Genomic DNA, 20555 nt, shown 5'->3' with positions numbered 1-20555 from the left:
AAAAAAAAATAACAGCTTTGCCAAATTAGCAGTGTATGTATGCAAAGAAATTCACAAATTACAGTGATTATTCTGAACATCTGATTCCCAAGGGAATCACATCCAAGTAATAGAAATGGTTGAAGATGAAAATCCCAGAGCAAAGCCTGTGGATTCTAGCATGTAATACTAAATGTGTCTCAACTTCATCCGCATTGCACCACCCTGTCCCAACAGCCATAAACACTTGCCTGGACCCTGCAATCGCCTTGTAATTGGACTCTTCTCTCCCCGGCATGTAGCTCACAACCCATTCTCCAGAGAAAATACAGCATGCGCTTTCCAACATAAATTACATCACATCCCTGCCCTGCTTCAGTGTCTCCGGTGACTTACTAATGCACTTGGATTAAAATCCAGATATGGTATCACCACCTAAAATGCCCCATGGGAGCACGCTTCTGCCTGCTTCTTGAACCAAACCCGTACTACTCTGTTTCTTACTGTCAGATGTGTTCGTCAAACAAGATAATGACTGCACGCATTTGTCAAAACTTGCAGAAATGTACACTAAAAGGAGCAGATTTTCCTGCATATAAATGATACTTTAATTTTTAAAATGAATATAGTCTTAGGAATATCAATAGACAACTGCTCGTTGCTCCCTGCCCCTATATTGATTTTTTTTTCTTTTCTTCCTTAGTAAGACAACTCTGATTACCTTCAGGGTGGCATTATACGCATCTGAAAAACTGTGTTTTCGAGCTTCCCTTGAATCTACAGATTGCCAATTATATGTGAGCAAAAAATGTCAGGCAGAATCTCCTAGGAATCCCTTTTACTTCCTCTTCCCCACTGCATAGAATCAGACACTGTAGCTTTTGATGTACCATTTGGGTAGCATGAAAAAAAGAATAAAGAATTGCAAAGACCTTAACCTTAACATTCTGTGTTATTAGAACAAGAGGAACTACCTACCTAAGGGCTTCTATTATTTAAGAGATCGAGCCCTAATATGTCTAAGACACACACGGCTAAATACATTTGGGGCAGCGAGGCAATCCCCAATTAATATGGACACCTAGGGATACATCTAACACAACAGTGGCCCTTTATCTCTGAACTGTGAACTTCACACATACTCCTCAGTATCTCCCCTCTTAGATGGAACAGGAGGACTAGAGGAGGTTGGGGCTGGGTATTTCCCTTCTGTCAGGTCAGCAGGGCTTGGATGAAACCCCTGCAGGTTAGGCTCTGATTAAACAATTTCTCCTGAAGGCAGACTCTGTTATGAAGGACAGGATGCTCTGTTATATTTCAAAATGTTTCCTCTTCCCCTCCTCCGTGCTGGAAGCAAGAGGGGATGTTTTTTTCCCTCTGATATTTACCGTGAGAACCCGGTAGAGCTTCAAGAGGTAGAATTTACAAAAGTGTGGGGACTCTCCAATGACTGGGTCCTTCCGGAGTTTTTGACCTTCAGACTTGTCCACACCAAGCCAGCAGCAAGGCATTAACTACATTTCAGTTACTCCCATGGTGGTTGATGACTGCAGACTTCTACTCAAGTAAGTTGTGATTCTCTGTAGTCTCCTGTCAGCCTCTCCAGTTTGGGGGTTTGCCCTGTGACCTCACTTCTCCTCTGGATCTAAGGAGAATTGTTGATTTTCCAGTTTCTTCAGCTTTTTTACTTGTTAGGACAGAGTGGTGAGTTCCAAGTGTTTTATAGACAGGGCTGTATGAAATGTTTATGGGGAAATTATAGATTTAATAAATATAATACAACGCAAATAAATGGAGAGATATTGCAAAATTATGGGGAAGTGACTTGATGCTATGACAATTAAAATGTATAAACTCCATGCATTTCCAATCAAAACTCCAGTGAGATTTTTCATGGAACTTAACAGGAAACTTAAGTACATATGAAAGAATAATGGGCCAAAAGGAGCCAAGATAATATTGAAGAAAAATTACATTGATGAAGCTTGACCAACTAGATATCTTAATAAAAGGTGATATTAATTAACAGAGAAACAAATGGGTCAATAAATCAGAGTAAAGAATCCAGAAACCGAATTTTTTAACATGATGGTGGCTGTATATGAGGCTGGGACAGGCAATTGTCTTTGTAGAAAAGATATCATGAGATTCCCCTCCTCGCTTCCTCATACACAAAAACAAATTACAGGTTTATTGGAGGCCAAAATGGGTAAAACGAAACTCTAGAACCTATGGAGGAAAATTTCTTTATATGCTCTGAATAAGGTATTATTTCTTAGCTATGTCACAGGGACATAACTATAAAGGAAAAGCTTGACAAAAACAGACACAGGAAAACTAGAACTTAAGGCATAACTGTACATACCACAAGCAAAGTAAAAAAGGCAAACCACAAACTGAGTGGAAAACTGAGTACTATCTACAGCAGTATAAATGTCCAGATATTTTTTTTTAATTCAACAGATCATAGTTCATTATTACCATTATTTAGGTTATTGCTCAAATTGCCCCAGATTATGTTGTGACAGCCCTTTCCAGCTGGCCTCGATGTCTTTTAATCCGCCCCCTCGTTTTTTTGAGACCGGGCTGCTCTCATTGGAGAATGATATTTAGAAACTTAGATCCGTGTGTCGGGTGTATCAGTACTATTTTTTTCACAAGCAAATACAAAAGCAATTCGACTGTCCTTCAGTTGTAAACAAAAAATGATCTATAAAAGACACGAACTACATCAACCCGTGTCAACTGAATCTCAAGCTATAAAACTGAGTTAAAAAATGCTAGTTGCAGAATGATACATACGGTAAGCTATCATTCATTCAAATACGTAAGACCCGCAACACAAGAACAGATTTCACTTAGGAACACACACAGGTGAACTGACAAAAAGGAAAACAGCTTCTGATATCCAGGAGAGTCCTGCACTCACGGCTATGTTGCGATGTTCTGTTGAGCATCACCAGTTGTGCAGAGCACCAACGTCAGACAAGGCCATTCTGTGACCACGGTAGACCAAAACCAACGTAAGACTACTCCACAGTCATCGCTGAAGAATAACAAAAATGGAACGTTATCCTTAACCAATGACCAAATATTCCCCTATCTTGGCGAATATAAGAGGCTGTGGCTCCTCAACCAATTACAACTCTAATGTCGCCCTAAGGCTTCCCTCCTTCTAGATGAGATTTACTAAGTTGGAATTACCCCCACTCCCTGACAGCATCCAACCCAGAGCAAAGGCTGCTCCTCTAAATCTTTCCCAGAATCACCTAACAAAGACCTAAATCCTATACTGAATCCTTTCTATCACCATCCTACTCGAACCTACATTTCTCACGGTGTGCCTTCAACTGTAAATGTGCTCCCGGTGGTCTTTGGCAGCAGAACCTACCAAGAGTAGTTTAGTAAGCACGAAACACCCAAACTTTTGGAAAGTACATATACCTAAAGCGGTCGAAGAAAAGGAAGGTCTGAGGCAGAGAAGAGGGACACACTAGATGTATCTCAATGTTTTATGCCTGTTAATAGCGAGAAGTTTAAAAGGACCTAACAAAACATCTGTACGTGTTTCCATTCAATGGTAGGAACGTAGCGATCTCGTTTACTAGCTTCTCAATTTCTTTGTTTTGTTTTAGTTATGGTGAAATCTACACAACCTAAAATTTACTATCTTAGCCATTTTTAAGCATACGCTCCAGTGGCATTGAGTACATTCACACCGTTGGCTGCTACCATCATCACCACTCACAGAACTCTTTTCATCTTGCAAAAATGAAACTCCAGGGGCGCCTGGGTGGCTCAGTCAGTGAAGCGTCTGACTTCAGCTCAGGTCATTGATCTCACGGTTCAGGAGTTCCAGCCCCGCGTCGCGCCCTGTGCGGACAGCTCGGAGCCTGGAGCCTGCTTTGGATTCTGTGGCTCCCTCTCTCTCTGTCCCTCCCCCACTCATGCACGCTCTCTCTCTCTCTCTCAAAAGTAAACATTAATTTTTTTTTTAAAAAAACCCTGAAACTCTGTACCTATCAAACAACAAATTCCCATTACCCCCCCTACCCCCAGCCCCTAGCAACCACCATTTTACTTTCTGTATCTATGAATCTAACTAATCTGGGTATGTCATAAAAGTGGAATCAGGGGAGCCTGGGTGGTGCAGTTGGTTAAGCGTCCGACTTCAGCCAGGTCACGATCTCGCGGTCTGTGAGTTCGAGCCCCGCGTCAGGCTCTGGGCTGATGGCTCAGAGCCTGGAGCCTGTTTCTGATTCTGTGTCTCCCTCTCTCTGCCCCTCCCCCGTTCATGCTCTGTCTCTCTCTGTCCCAAAAATAAATAAACGTTGAAAAAAATTTTTTTTAATTAAAAAAAATTTTTAAAAAAGTGGAATCATACAGTAGATGTCTCTCTATGTCATTATTGAAATAAATATTTCTGTGCAATAGAGTAAGAGTGAAGGTCCCCCCAGTCATAGCCTAGAAGGAATGAATTTTAAGTTATTTTTCAATTTTACATGTTTTTATTTCACACATATTCTTCCATACTACACGTAGAGGGATATGAGAGAACAGATGTCCCTGTTGGCCTTTGCATCTTATCTTGGCACTGATGTTATAATTGTGTGTGTGTGTGTGTGTGTGTGTGTGTGTGTGAGTGTGTGTATCTAACCCACTAGAAGACATTGACCTTGACTATGGAGATGGTGCCTTATTTCCCTTTTTACCTCCAATGTCAAGCACAATCACGAGGACATAATAGCTGTTCAATAAATGTGTGTTAAATACACGAACGAACGAACTACTCCATCAAGACCCCTTTATTGTGTTTCCAAACCATCGACTTCAAATTAATGATCTGAAAAACTCTCTGAAGTACATGATTTGTTCCAAATCATCAATTTCAAGTAATCCTATTCACCTTTCTTTGGCCTTGACAGTGACCCCAGCTATTCTTGAAGTTTTCAGTGGCACGAGGAAATTCCTCTTCCCTAAAACACAAGCATAGATACAACTGATCTCTCTTCCCCACAGCCTGATCTTGCTGCCTCAAGCATTTAAAACTTTAAGTAACTTTCAGGAGGCTGTAATTGAATGATATCCTTGCTGCTGAAGTTGTGCCAGTTACCACATTACCGTGGCCATAACTCAGGCAAAGCACAGACGAGAATGACTTCATGGAAAAATGGTTTATCATTCGCAAACTATTTTAAGGCACTTGCTTCCTTTATCCCTCCAAGGCTGCTATTGCTAAGGAGGCCGGGGGGAGAAAGAATTTGTCATAATGGATCACAAACTCAAACTCAGGGGGACATGTTCTATAAAGGAAACAGGACGAGACAGAATAAGAAATTAAATTATCTCTGACCAATTAAATACATCCGTAAAAATGAGCCTAAATCGAGTCTGTGTCTGAGATCCAGTAATGTGAACCAGGGTAAGATCACGCACCCTGGGCGGAGAAGAACTGTGCCCGCGTCCCTGTTTCCACACGTGACCATGAGCATCCCCATAACTATGCAAACGCTTGGTTTCCTCAAATGAGCACAATACTATCCACCTTAGAAGGATGTTAGAGGATTACATGAGAAAAGGTAATGTCCACATCTTTCGTATCCTGTAACTTACTCAGCAAATACGATTACATATCTAGTGTAAGAATGTATCAAAGAAATAGCTGAAAACCAGGAAGTGGGAGTATCACGGGGGCAAAGGGTGAAAGATTTCTACATGTCTAGGAACATCGACTTCTTTCGTGACAGAGCACTTTTACCTCAGCTTTCTGCATTCCTCGAAAATAAATCAGGAGGAACATGGGTGACCTTTTTAACTCTGTGCTCCCAAATTACAAAATGCGCAAGTGACACCTCACTGGGCTACAAGGTCTACCTCCAGAATTTCAACTGGGCTTTTCACGCTCGTCTACAATTCTACTGCCACATTTCTTTCGTCCTCTCATTTTCTCACTCTCCATGGTGATTGTATTAAGGCTTCTGGATTATCTCTCACGAAACCACCGCCTCCAAGAGCCCCCTCAGCCCCAGCAGACCGCCTCACCTCCAACCTCGCACAGAAACGGGAAGCCATCAGAGAGGAGCTCTCAGCGCCCCACCACCTGCTTTCAAATGTACGACCCGTCTACATCTCCCCCCCCCCCCGCCCCCTCTTTCTCAATTCTTATTAAGAGCGGCTTTCTTCTTCCCGGTTGAGATCCAATCCTCTCTGTTCTGCAGCCCATTCCCTCAAGAATCACATCCTATCAATTATCTCTACTCTCTTCTATGTCTTCTAACATCATGTCCGCTTGGTCCTCTCTACTCATTCAAATATGCCCGATCCTATCTGAGAAGATCTTCATCTTGATTTCCCCCTTTTGATTGCAGCTCTACCCCGTCTTTCCTTTCTTCCACCACATTTCTGAAAAGAATCGTCTGCAAGCACTATTTCCTCATCTTTCATAACTCACTGAAACCCAGCTTCTGCCCTCATCAGCCAGCCAAACTACTCTGCTCAGGTGGCCGATGCCTTCTAACAAATGTTTTTTGGACCTCGACTCACCTAGCCTCTCAGTAGCATTTTACGGAGTCAAGCTCTTTGTTCTCTTGTCCTCTGTGGTCAGTCCCACTCTGGGGTACCCTCCTACCTTTCTGAACCGTCTTTTAGTGGATCCTTCCCTGACTCCCACTTACAAGTCAAAGTTTGTCAAGACTCAGTCCTGGGCTCCCGCTCCTCTCCATTCTCTTGTCTCCACAAAGTCAGCCATTCACAGGTTTTTTGCTCAGCACCCGTGCAGTGACCGCGTGTGAATGTGCAGCTCTAGATCACGCACTTGCCGTCTCCGCTTGGCTATCTGCAGCAGGGTGGAGTCTATAGAAGCATCCACAGAGATAGAGGTGGGGGTGTAAGATGTTCTTGAGAGGTCAAATCGTTTGCAGGGAATGAGGAAAGACTGCTCTGAGGAAGAAGTCAAATGCCTTTAGGGTCCCCTGGGTCACCTCAGCAGGGGGCTCTCGAACAAGCGCTGCTCATCAGAGTACCCCACCTCACTTATTCACCTGATGGGGACGGCCCCAGGAGGTGCATGACCTCCGATAAGGCAGCTGTCACATGTTGAGCAGACCCTGAAGTCACTGACAGCTGGTAGCTATCTGTTGCCTGCCTGGAAGAAGGACACCCTTCATTCAGTTGCACACCCCAGAAACCCACTGGGGATCCTAAGACTGCTTTTGCCCTCCCTTTGCCCTTACCCTAGTCCTCACCCTGTCTCCCCTCCCCATAGGCGTCTAACTGGCCTCCCCAAATCCCTCTTCGCTCCATGATCTGGTCCCTACATCCCACCAGTCCCAGAACTGCCTACAGAGGACATCATCAGGGCCCTAGAAATAGGTAATGCTCCTTCCCACCCCAGGAACCTTGCATATGCTTTTTTCCCTTCCTGAAATGGTCTACCCTCTTCCCCACTCGGCCCAGCCAACCCCCATCCTCAGGACACAGCTTTCATGTCGTTTTCTCAGAGGAGCTTCTCTGATCCCCCCGATTGTCTGTGTAACGATGCTGGATCTGAAAGTCAATACTCACAGAGCTATCACAGTCATTCCTGGACGTGTAAAGCTTCTGACTTCCGCTCAAGTCATAATCTCGCGGTACATGAGCTTCACGTACGTGCACACGGTACATAATCTCGCGGTACATGTCGGGCTCTGCCCCGACAGCATGGAGCCTGCTTTAGATTTTCTGCATCCCCCCCCCCTCTCTCTGCCCCTCCCCTGCTCGCACTCTCTCTCTCAAAAATAAATAAATAGGGGCGCCTGGGTGGCGCAGTCGGTTAAGCGTCCGACTTCAGCCAGGTCACGATCTCACGGTCCGTGAGTTCGAGCCCCGCGTCAGGCTCTGGGCTGATGGCTCGGAGCCTGGAGCCTGTTTCCGAGTCTGTGTCTCCCTCTCTCTCTGCCCCTCCCCCGTTCATGCTCTGTCTCTCTCTGTCCCAAAAATAAATAAAAACGTTGAAAAAAATTTAAAAAAAAAATAAAATAAAATAAATAAATAAATAAATAAATAAATAAACTTTTTTTTTTTTTGAATGTTGTGACCAGAGGCTCGCAGGGATCTAAGCCTATACTTCCCCTAGGAGCATGATTCAGCTTTCATTAATTCAGTGTTCACAGCAACTTCATGGAACAGAACTACCATGGCAAACAAGAACCTGCAGCCATTGCGGGGTTTTTTAATCTTTCTTTTTCCTCTTTATTTATTTATTTACTTATTTATTTAGAGAGAGAGAGAGAGAGAGAGAGAGAGAGAGTGGGAATCTCAAGCAGGCTCCACACTCAGCACGGAGCCCAGCCTGGGGCTCAGTTCCGCGACCCTGGGATCATGACTTGAGTGGAAATCAGGAGTCGGACGCTTAACTGACTGAGGCACCCAGGCGCCCCTTCTTTTTTTTTTTTTTAATTTTTTTTTTAACGTTTATTTATTTTTGAGACAGAGAGAGACAGAGCATGAACGGGGGAGGGTCAGAGAGAGAGAGGGAGACACAGAATCTGAAACAGGCTCCAGGCTCCGAGCCGTCAGCCCAGAGCCGACGCGGGGCTCGAACTCACGGACCGCGAGATCATGACCTGAGCTGAAGTCGGCCGCTTAACCGACTGCGCCACCCAGGCGCCCCACTCAGCTTCTTTTCTGAAGAAATAAGCGCTATGTGCTCTGTAGACAATTTGGCCCATACATAAGAAAAAATACAAAGGTCCTCCCATTGTTATCACCCAGCAGCAGTAAATATTCACACTTCAGTACATGTTTTGTGTTTTCTTTTCTAGCTCTTTGAGTTTTATTTTGTTTCCCAGGCCATCGGGGATTCATTTTTGCATTCACTCAATAAATTCTTGCAAATAGTTCACTGGCAGCATTTATCGAATAATAAAATATACAAATATCAGCTAAACACTGGACATGTATTCAGGTCAGTTCATCACCTCCTTCTACCTCTCCAAACATACTCCTCCCCCTCAGCATCCACTCAGTGACCCAAGTCAGAATTCGAGAGGTTACCCTCCCATTTCCCAGTGCTCCGGACCATCCTTAAAATCTTCTCGGCAAGCAGAAGACCTGACTGTGGCCCTTCCTTAGTCTCCAAGCCTGTCTTCCCACACTCTTTCACCTTTCTCTCTAATACCAATTTGGGCCAGATTGAACTCCTTCCGGCTCCCCCTTGCTGCTGCTACGCCCTTCCTGGGCCCTAGGCCTCTGCACCTGTTACTGGCTCCTTCCAGAACGCCCTTCACAATCCCTTCACTTAGTTACCCTAGGTTACCCTACCTTCGGGCCCCAGCTTAGATACCACTCCCACAACAAAAAATCGTCCTTAACCCTCAAGGCTGAGTTAAGAATCTTTCTTCTGGTTCCTCGTGATGACTCCGTTATACCAACAGGATGATTCAAATTTTTATAGTTTACCCTATCTGGCTTTCCTAGAGACGATAAGCGTCTTGACATCTTGGGATTTATCCTATTCATCTCTGTATCTCCTAAACTTAGCACAGTGTCGGACAGAAGGAAGTGACTCGGAAATGTTCTTTGGAATAACTGAAACTCTCTTTTCTCCACTGATTCGTAATTCTACCTTTATGATATACTTAACGTGACACGCACTAGGATCTATTTCCTGATTCTATTTTGCTCAAGCTGTATCTGCGTAGCCTTACACCAGTATCACGTTATTTTAATGTATTATCGTTTTATGCTACATTTTAATAGCTAATAAGACACACCCTCCCACCCATTACTGCCGTGTTCTCATGTTTAGTCTGTTAGATTTTTTGGCTAACTCTTTTTTTTTTTTAATTTTTTTTCAACGTTTTTATTTATTTTTGGGACAGAGAGAGACAGAGCATGAACGGGGGAGGGGCAGAGAGAGAGGGAGACACAGAATCGGAAACAGGCTCCAGGCTCCGAGCCATCAGCCCAGAGCCTGACGCGGGGCTCGAACTCACGGACCGCGAGATCGTGACCTGGCTGAAGTCGGACGCTTAACCGACTGTGCCACCCAGGCGCCCCTGGTTAACTCTTTATAAACTTACTTTGGTGTTTTACTGGTATTGCATCAGACCTAGAAGGGAAATTGTATCATCTGCAAATCATGCTTTTAGCTCTTGCTCTGAAAATTTTGTAGTTCTCATTTCTGTTACTTGGGTTACTGTGCTGGCTACACCTTCTGAGAATAACAGATATGGTGGTGATGTCAGACATCCCTGGGAATGTCTCTTACTACCTAGATGTTATTAATATTTTAGGGTAAAAATTACTTAAGGAAGACTTAATACAGTACTAAGAAATAAAGCTATTTACAGGAAAAAAAAAAACCCAGAACCTAATCTATCTAAGTGGTCTTTTCTATCCTAAAGGCTTTGATAGTCTCTCAGAAACAGAAAATAATAACTTAGCTTCCCCAAATGAAATATATAAGAGCTGCTAAGCTTCTCGTCCCACTTCAGATTTATCTTTCATTCCACCGTTGACCTGCAGGAAGAAAACTTTGTATAACCCTGACAAGAATGGTTAATAGACATTGCACAGTTTTTTTTTTCATGTTTTTCCTTTGTTCCGTTTGGTTTCTTTTGTTTGGCTTCTGAGAGTGCAGGTTGCTGTTCAATTAGTCCATAGCCTTTCTGGAAAGTTGGAGCCCAACTCTCATTTTTTGTTTTTGAATAACTTACAAAGTCCAACTATCATTTGTGGACCTCTTGGTAAGTGCAGGAACCATGCTGTTTTGCATGCATTGTCTCATTTAATGTTTTATCAATCAGCTTTCTCCAGACAACAGAACCCAAAAGATATATAGAATATATATATGTATGTGTGTACAAGATATATGAGTATGTGTGTGGGTAGGACATATATGTGTGTATAAGATACATATATGTGTGTGTAAGATATATATATGTATATATAAGATATATATGTAAAGGATATGTATGTGTATGTCTATATATATGTATTCTTTATATACATATGATATACATATATCATACATATGTATATACATACATATACATATATACATATGTATATACATATATATATGAGAAGCCTATTATACATATACATGCATAATACACATATATATATATAATAAAGAGATTTATTTTAAGAAATTGGGTTACGTGATCATAGTGACTGACAAGTTCAAAGTCAGTAGGGCAGCCTGTTAGGCTGGGCACTCAGACAGGATTTCTATGTTACAGTCTTGAGGGAGAATTTCTTCTTCAGTCTTTTTCCTCTAGAATTTCACTATCTGTAACAAGGACAAACCAAGCCACACTTTCCACATTTTGTTTGAGAATCCCTTCAGCCAAATATCCATATTTGTCGTTCACTTTCCATCCAACAACAGAACATAAGTCAAACATGTTCTCTGCCGATTTACAGGAAGGATTGCCTTTTCCCCTGGTGTCCGATGACAGGTTCCTCACTTCCTCTGAGACCTCATCAGAAACGCTTTAGTATTCATATTTCTAGCCACATTCTGTCCATAATTATATATATACATGTATGTATGTATGTATTATATAAGACCATAGAAGCTTTCCCTACAGCTTTCTCTCTTTTCTCTTTCTCTTTCTCCAGAGCCCACACCAGAATTGCCCTTAATGTTCATATTTCTACCAACAATCTCTTCAGAGCAACCTGGATTTTTATAATCGAGCACCTCAAAATTCTTTCCTGATATGGAAATCTGTATTGGTTTCCTCAGGCTTCCCGAATGAAATATTGCAAACTGAGTGACTTAAAGCAACACAAAGTTATTCTCTCACAATCTTGGAGGCAAGAAATCCAAAGTCAGGGGGCTGGCAGGGCCATGCACCTTCCGGAACTATCTGTCCTTGCTCCTTCCACCTTCTGGGCATATCAGACATTACTTGGCTTGAGGCAACATCATGACAATCTCTGCCTCTATCTCTTCGTGGCCATTTTCTCTCCGTGTCCAAGTGACTCTATGTCTCTACATGGTATTCTGTCTATGTCTGTGTCCGAATATCCCTCTCTTTATAAGGACACCAATCATAATTATATTACCCCCCCCCAGATGACCTCATCTTAACTTGATTAAATCCATAAAGACCCCATTTGCAAATAAGGTCGCATCCACAGGTACCTGAAATTAGGATACCAACACATCTTTTGGAGGCATGATTCAACGCATAACAATTTTATTCTTACCTCCAATTTTTGAAGCCAGTATTATTCTCGCTTTCAAATGTAAACGCCCAGCCTCAGACAAAAGAAGTTGCACCAAGTCATGCTATTTGTAAATCATAGCACTGTAACCCACTCCCAGGTGTGACTGCCTCTAAGCCCATATCCTACCTTATTGTGTACGAAACTGTTAATACAACATGACAGCGCCATTCAAGGTCCTTCTTGAAAATAAGCAAAATCTTATGCTGACAATTTAGGTACCTGCAGTGTTTGAATGCGTATTAAGGAGGGCAAGAGAACCAGAATCGAAAGGAAAATTTCTGAGAGAACAACAGAGCCACTTCGGAGGGCTCACAGCCCTTGAGGGACAACTCCCAGATCACACTGTGGCACTGCTGAAGAGAGATGCTGCTCTGACCATTGCCGGGCACAGACACCCGAGCCCATGCCATTGACCCTGGGCTCAGACATTATGCCTCGCATCCCTGCTACTGCTGCCTCTAGAAACTGGATAAGGTTGCCGACTCCATGGCCAGAATAGATGCCAATTTGGAGTTTGACATGTGTGTCTGGCTAAGCCAGGGTCACAAGCTTCGGCCCAGGCATAAGGGCTATTGGTAAAGCAAGTTTCTGACTTCTATCTTAGGGAAACATGGATATATAAATAGAGGGAATCCTCAAACATAGGAAGGATGTTCAGCTTTGCTGAGTGGCTAAAACATGGCAGATGCCCACCTCAGGGGCCAAGTAAAACTCCGATTCTCCCCATCCCCCTGCATCCGAGCCTTCAAGCTCTACGACTAACAGTCATCCTTGATCCTTCCTTCCATTATTTTTTTTTAATTTTTTTTCAACGTTTATTTATTTTTGGGACAGAGAGAGACAGAGCATGAACGGGGGAGGGGCAGAGAGAGAGGGAGACACAGAATCAGAAACAGGCTCCAGGCTCTGAGCCATCAGCCCTGAGCCTGACGTGGGGCTCGAACTCACAGACTGCGAGATCGTGACCTGGCTGAAGTCGGACGCTTAACCGACTGCGTCACCCAGGCGCCCCCCTTCCATTATTCTCTACATCTACTCTATCATCAATCCTCTCCCTTCTATCTCTGAAATATATCCTAGAATGCATCCCTTCTATGCATCAGTAATACCCTATCCCAAGCCACCAACATCCTACACCTTGACCATGTACTACAACAGCTTCCCAGCTGGCACTCTGGCTTCTACTCTCATACCTGTATCATCTGATCTTCACACAGAAAACAGACTGGTCTTCCCAAAGTACACACTGGATCAGTTAATACTCTGCCTCAAAGCCCTCTTAAGGTTCCTACCTTGGTGTGCAAGGTGCTACATAATCTGGTCCCTGCCCCACATCTAACCTCCCCTCATATCACTATACCTCCCCTTGCTCAGCTCCAGCCATGACCACACCAGGATTCTTTCCTGTCCTTGGGCACAGCAGGTTCCTTCCAACTGCAGGACGCTTGTACTTGCTTCTTCTGCCCCTAAGTCTTTGATGGCTCCTTTTGGTCTTTCAGATCTCAGCTCGAATGTCACCTCTTCTGAGAAATCCCATTCTAAAGTAGTCCCTCTGTCATTCTGTATCATATCCTCAGTGTCACTTTTAATAGCATTTGTAATTATATGACAGTATATCATTTCTCATTTATTGACTATCTCTCCTCAGTCAACAAGTCACCAGATTGCAAGTCCATCCATTTTATCTGCCTCTGTGTTCCCAGTGCCTGGCACAGATTAGGGACTTGGGATATATAGATTATATTTCCTTATTTTATTAAGTTTGTATAAATATCTTATACTCATAGACTATGTGCATGTGTGTGTATAACATACATATATATATGTTAAATTAGATCACATGTATATCACGTGTGTGTGTGTGTGTGTGTGTGTATGTCAAATAAGATCACAGATCAAATCAATTACACAAGCTAAGGACTTTACAATCAGAGAAAGATGAAATCACTGAGCTCTACGATGGCCAAAAAGGTTTCCAATGAAGTACTGAAACCCGAGCTTAGCTTCAAGGAATGGGTAAGATTTGGACTTTCAATTCCCTAGTAGAATCCTGAACTAATAGAAAGCATGACAGAAAAAGATGATGTCATATACAGATGTCAAATAAGCATGTGAAAAGATGTTCCATATCATACATCATCGGGGAAATGCAAATTAAAATGAGATACCATTTTACGAGGCACACCTATTAGAACGGCTCAAATCCAAAACACTGACAACATCAAATGCTGACAAGCATGTGGAGCCACGGGAACGCTCATTCACTGCTGGTGGGAATGCAAAATGGCACAGTCACTTTGGAAGGCAGTTTGGCAGTTTCTTACAAAACTAAGCATATTCTTACCATTTGATCTGACAGTCGCACCGCTTGGTATTTACCCAAAGGAGCTGACAGCTTATTTCCACATAAAAACCTGCACACAGAGGTTTATGGCAGCTTTATTCGTGACTGCCAAAACTTGGAAGCCACCAAGATGTCCTTCAGTAAGTGAATGGATACATAACTGGCACATCCAGGCATTGGAATATCATTCATCACTAAGAAGTAATGGGCTAGCAAGCCACGAAAAGACATGGAAGAAGCTTCAATGCATATTACTAAGTGAAAGAAGCCCATCCGGAAAGCACTGTATGATTCCAGCTATATGATATTCTGGAAAAGGCAAAACTATGGAGACAGTAAAAAGATCAGTGGCTGCCAGGGGGTGGGGGAAGGAAGGAATGAGTAGATGGAGCACGGAGGATTGTTAAGGCAGCAGAAATATTCGATATGAAACTACAATGATGGATACATGCCATTTTACATCTATTCAAGCTCATACGATGTACGACACCAAGAATGAACCCTAATATAAACTACATCTTTGGGTGGTTCTGATGTGTCAGCGCGGGTTCATCAGTTTTAGCAGATGTGCAGCTGGTGGGATATGTTGATAGTGGGGGAGACAACGCATGCGTAGGGGCAAGGAATCTATGGTAATTCCCCATACCCCCTGCTCAGTTTTGCTGTGGGCCCAAAACTGCTCTAAAAAAATAAAGTTTATTTTACAAAAAAGAAAGATAAATCAGAAAATTCCAGAAGTGTCGTGGGGAACCACAGTGGGAAAGCCAAAGGCTGGGAGGGACGAAACGGGAACGCAGTCAACACAGGGGTGACCATTACCCGTATACAACTGGACTCAAGGCCAATCCTTCTAGAATATGTTCTCATCTGCCAAGATCATTTGCAAGTTCTCAGTGGCAGTCATGTGATAACATATCCTATTGAGGAGGGACCTCCAACTCTTTTGAACATCTCATCAGGCTGGGAGCTGGAATTGATGGTCACAGCACCAGGGAAAATGCATAAGTAACAGAAAGATACAGAAGCCGAGGGATAAGGCAAGTGAATCCAGAAGCCTATGAGGCAGAATTGGGTTGAGAAGCACACAAATGAGAAGTGACAGGCCCACAAGCCCAAAAGGGGTAAAAACAGAGGCAGATCTCCAGGAAAGAGGGATGGCCTGGGACCTCTAAGGGGCACAGTGGAATAACGCCCGTGTGACAGCCATGCCCACCTTACCCCCTGCTTACCTTTGAAAGCCCAGGTCCCGGAGCTTGGAAAAAAGGAAGCAACAATTCGCATTAGCAAGCCGAGGAAGAAATAAATCTTTTTACTGCTATAGTCCCTCCATATTAATTAAACTAGTAGTTAGATGCAAGCATCTCCCCAAATTGCATGCTAATCTTCTTCCAACAGCACTTAATGACTGCAAGTGGCACATTAAAAAGGCAAGGCAACTAGCTTGCAGACATTTCTGTATTTTTCCACAGTCAGCAAGTTTGGGAAGCTGGATGTCTCTTCTCGGGAAGCTGGAGGATGGGTTTATTAAGAAACTTACAAACTAAGAATTCTTGCCTCAGAACAATCACCCATGAATTTCTTACAGAGTTGATGTAAATTACCTGCCTGCAGGTGATCTCCCCTCCGGACATTCTGTTTCCTTGGTCTTCCTACAGCTATAACTCACTACTGACCATGTTTCCTCCCGGCTGTTCCCCCTTCTGCCCTCCACGATTTCCTATCCCGATGTGCTAAAGAAATGCAGACTGGAGTAAATAACAGTCTGAAGAAAGAAGCAGGCCGTTAGCCCCATATTGTGTGTCTCCGAGGGAATGACGTGCCTCTAACTGTGAATAAGTCCTTGTCTCCTATTTCAGGGGCGTTCTATATCATGAACATGGGACCTGTGCCAGGCAGAAGGCACATGCTGTGGGCAGCTGGTGAGGTCCACTTGGAGACGGAGGGAGGTCGACACTGGGGGGAGGGGCCTGTCTCCAAACAGGTGGCTCTGGGCAGGCCAGTAAGGTGAATCATGAACTTGCATCTGTTGTTCTGGAAAACTTGCATATGAAAGCTTACAGATTTAATCAAAAAAAAAAAAAAGTGAGGTGTGAAAAGAATATAAGAACAGGGGAGAGATGGAGAATTATTCTTTCCATGTTGCAAATCACATGCCCTTTTTAATCTACCAGGGAGCACTGAGCAAGTGAAATTGAAATATCCCCATACCTCCACTCAGAGACCAGCGGCTGTTTTTCCATAGTCATTCAGCTACACGATCACTGCAATCCTGACTGCCCCACCCCTCACGGGGGTGAACTCTTCAAAGGAGTCCTCAGCCCAGAGTGCAAGCATCAACCTCCCCCTCATTTCAAGTAAGAACTACAAGGCCAGAAGTGGAACAATAGAAATTCATAGCGGGGGAACTCCATCACATCTAGAATCTTCTCCCCAGAGAGAAAGTTATGAAAGTTTGATGTCCTTGACAAGTTGCAGCGGGGGGGGGGGGGGGGGGGGGGGGTGGAATGCGGTGCTGCTTCTTGAGGCGGGAACAAATCACCACCTCCCACGGTAATGATAGGCCTTTCCCTGGAAGCGGAGAAAGACTCACGGAAAGAAAGCCATCGGCGGAGTGGGCGAGAAAGAGTGACTCAGGTATTGTGTTTTCTGTACTTTGTCAAGAAATGCACCAGTCTGCTGATGGAGCTGAGTTAGTTGTATTACAGAAAGCCATGCATGGTTTTGGCCATACCGCACTGGCTGTCGTTTGTCAAGGGTCTACAATGTAACGAGTGTGGTGCATCTATTAGCTCTGATGCTCGTCAATAGAGCATTTCCTATTTTTTCATGTGCTACGCACTTTCCAACTTTATTGACAGATAACCTGCACCCCAAGCGAGTAATTCACCTAAGATTACACCCTCTAAACTACCCGCCCACCATTCTGAGACCTATGGTAAAAGGTAGATCGGGCAAACTAAAACTCCAATCCAAAGAAGCCCGCTAATCTCATTTTCTGCAGGTAGCTGAGACCTAGCAGACAGGAATGCATTGCATTTCCCCAGAGGTAAAATATGCAGGACTAATTTAAGGGATAATGAACAGATCAAGTTAAACAGTGTAACCTCACGATGCGAGAGCCCACAACAGCGGTTGAGAAGAGTCACAGAGAACAGAAGAGAGTCAAAGCAAGTCTAAACAAATGGAGAGCTCTGCATTCAGACCCCATCCAGAAGGTACTCTTCCTTCGAAAAATAGGCACTAAACCTTCCCAGAGCTTCAGCAATTCGCTGGCGACAAGGAAGACCCACGGTACTGGGCAATGCATAGATGCCTCTCTCGTGTATCTGGTAAGTTCCTGAGTGAAGAAGTCTCGCACAACAGAGGGGAAGAAGTAAGCCTTTTATAGTGGAGTGGATACACACGCTGTGAATACCGAACTCTGCAAGTTCAGACCATTCCGTGTTCTCTGCAATCATCCCAACATCAGGGCAGAAGTCACACGACAGCAATGGAAACACAGAGGAGGAATCAACAGAACATAGACAACAAAGGAAGAGAAACAGAGTCCAGTGAGACCCTCAGTCAGATATGATTAAACGTATTCACTAATTACTCAAAGGTAAGTGCTTCTGGGACGCCTGGGTGGCTCCTTCATTTGAGCACCCGGCTCTTGATTTCGGCGCAGGTCATGATCTCACGATTCGCGAGTTCAAGCCCCACATCGGGCTCTGCGCTGACAGCTCAGAGCCTGGACCCTGTTTCAGATTCTGTGTCTCCCTCTCTCTCTGCCCCCCTCCTGCTTACGCTCCGTCTGTCTCTCTCTCAAAAATAAATACACATCAAAAAAAATACTAAAAAAAAAAGAAATGGTATTATGTTTTATAACTTGTTCTGCTATTTGCCATTTCTTCTTTGTTTCTTTTTTTTTCTTTTTTTTACTAAGCACTGCTTCTAAGATCTGCGTATGTAACCACATAGCTGATGATTTCACTATCTCTGAGTAAGGCATAGGATCCTACAGAAGGCATTCTCCTCTTTTCACTCACCCACCCCACTACTGATGAACAATCAGATGGCTCACTTCCACCAATATCTTTATACAGCTCTGCTGTGAACCTGTGAGTGTTTCTGGAGCAAACACCGAGCAGGGGTATTTCGGATCCTCCAGTATATTCCTACGGCCTTTCCGTGAGTCCTGCCAGAGCACCTTCCAAACGGCTGATTCAGTTTGCACTCCCACCAGAAGTGCTTCTTTTCTTGTTTCCCGACATCTCATCGACTCTTTGTATTGTGTGATTTGTCCACTTTGGCCTAGCTTTTGCATCTTGAGTATTATTTCATCATTTCCATTTGCGGTGACCTGAGAACTCATGAGACTGATCTTTTCCTCCCAGGCTTGTGAGCCAAATTCATATTGTTCTTGGAATTACCTGGTGTTCTTTGACCTGCCCGTCTGGGGGGAGTTTCTGTCCTTTTCTTCCTGATTTGTCTGGAGTTCCTTTATGTTCTAGATATTAATGCCTTGTCAGTTTCAAACACGGTGAATATCTTCTCCCACTCTGTCACCTGTCTGTTAACTTCTTCGATGGTGTCTCCTGTCATCTTTCTGAAGTTCTGAATTTTAAGAAATCTTCAAATATCACTGTAATTATATTTTACAGCAAGATGAATCCTGACAATTACACTAGGGATTTAGTGTCCACAGCAGCAGACTAGATAAGTATTTTAGAGTGAAGTCCTACCTAAACTTACTCCTGTCTGACTGCCACATTTCAAGAGTTCACCTAATTCACTTGATTTATTTCATGACTGATACTGGCCTGCCTCCATTTCCCTAAGACAAACTGTCTTGAAACCACAGATAAATTAAGCCCACAGTTTACTGCCCACTCCATCTGTAAAAATTTCTCTCTGTCTCATCCACAACCCCCAATATAATAGGACAGACCCTGGCTCGGATGGTTCACCTTTCTTTCAGATATATTTTAGCTTTCATGATAACCAAACTTTGGAAACCACTGGGGCCACTTATTTTTAAAGTTTATTTAGGGGCGCCTGGGTGGCTCCGTCGGTTAAGCATCCGACTTCGGCTCAGGTCACGATCTCACGGTCCATGGGTTCAAGCCCCGCGTCGGGCTCTGTGCTGACAGCTCAGAGCCTGGAGTCTGCTTCAGATCCTGTGTCTCCCTCTCTCTGTGACCCTCCCCCGTTCATGCTCTGTCTCTCTCTGTCTCAAAAATAAATAAACGTTAAAAAAAAAAAGTTTATTTATTTTTGAGAGAGAGAGCGTGCGCATGCGCGAGCAAGGTGAGGGGCAGAGAGAGAGAGAGGGAGAGAGAGAATCCCAGCCCAGGCAGGCTAAGTGCTGAGCACGGAGCTCAACTCAGGGTTCGAACCCACGAACCATGAGATCGTGGCCTGAGCCGAAATCAAGAGTAGGATGCTTAACCGCCTGAGCCACCCATGTGCCCCCCACTGTGGCCACTTTTGTATATCACTAGAATGTGCTTCTCTGCTCAAAAGCGCTTGCTTTATCAACCTGTCTGTACGGATGTGTCATTGATTCTCGACCTTCTAAAGTTAAGTGCACTGCAGTGCTCCCACACATTTCCTTAACCCAGCAAAGTCCCTTTAGGTTACAGGTGGATGTCAACCCTATGTCTGCAACACCCCACCAACATACATGCTTTTCCCACCACATTGTGCTGCCTCTTTTCATCAAGGTTGACTTGAATGATTCAAGAGAAATTACATAGCACCTTATCACAGGAACTGCCATCTGGACCAGACCATTAAAAAGCATCAGTTATAATAAACTACACAAAACTGTGCTAAAAATACCTCCAACCAGCAGGCATTCTCTTGGTAAGGTGACATGCGATGGCTCTACATGGCCTCTGCACACTCTATTCTCTTCTACTTCGTCCATCGCAAAACGTCGGCCTGCGATTTTGAGCCACAAGGCGAAGGCTTATCACGTATCAAACAGTATATACCCCAGGACCCTCCAGACCTTTTCCCTCGAGGA

The sequence above is a fragment of the Prionailurus bengalensis genome, chromosome B1 (genome assembly GCF_016509475.1).
Source record: "Prionailurus bengalensis isolate Pbe53 chromosome B1, Fcat_Pben_1.1_paternal_pri, whole genome shotgun sequence".
Lineage (NCBI taxonomy): Eukaryota > Metazoa > Chordata > Mammalia > Carnivora > Felidae > Prionailurus > Prionailurus bengalensis.
The sequence above is the reverse complement of the archived record's forward strand: the minus strand, read 5'-3'. Positions refer to the sequence as shown.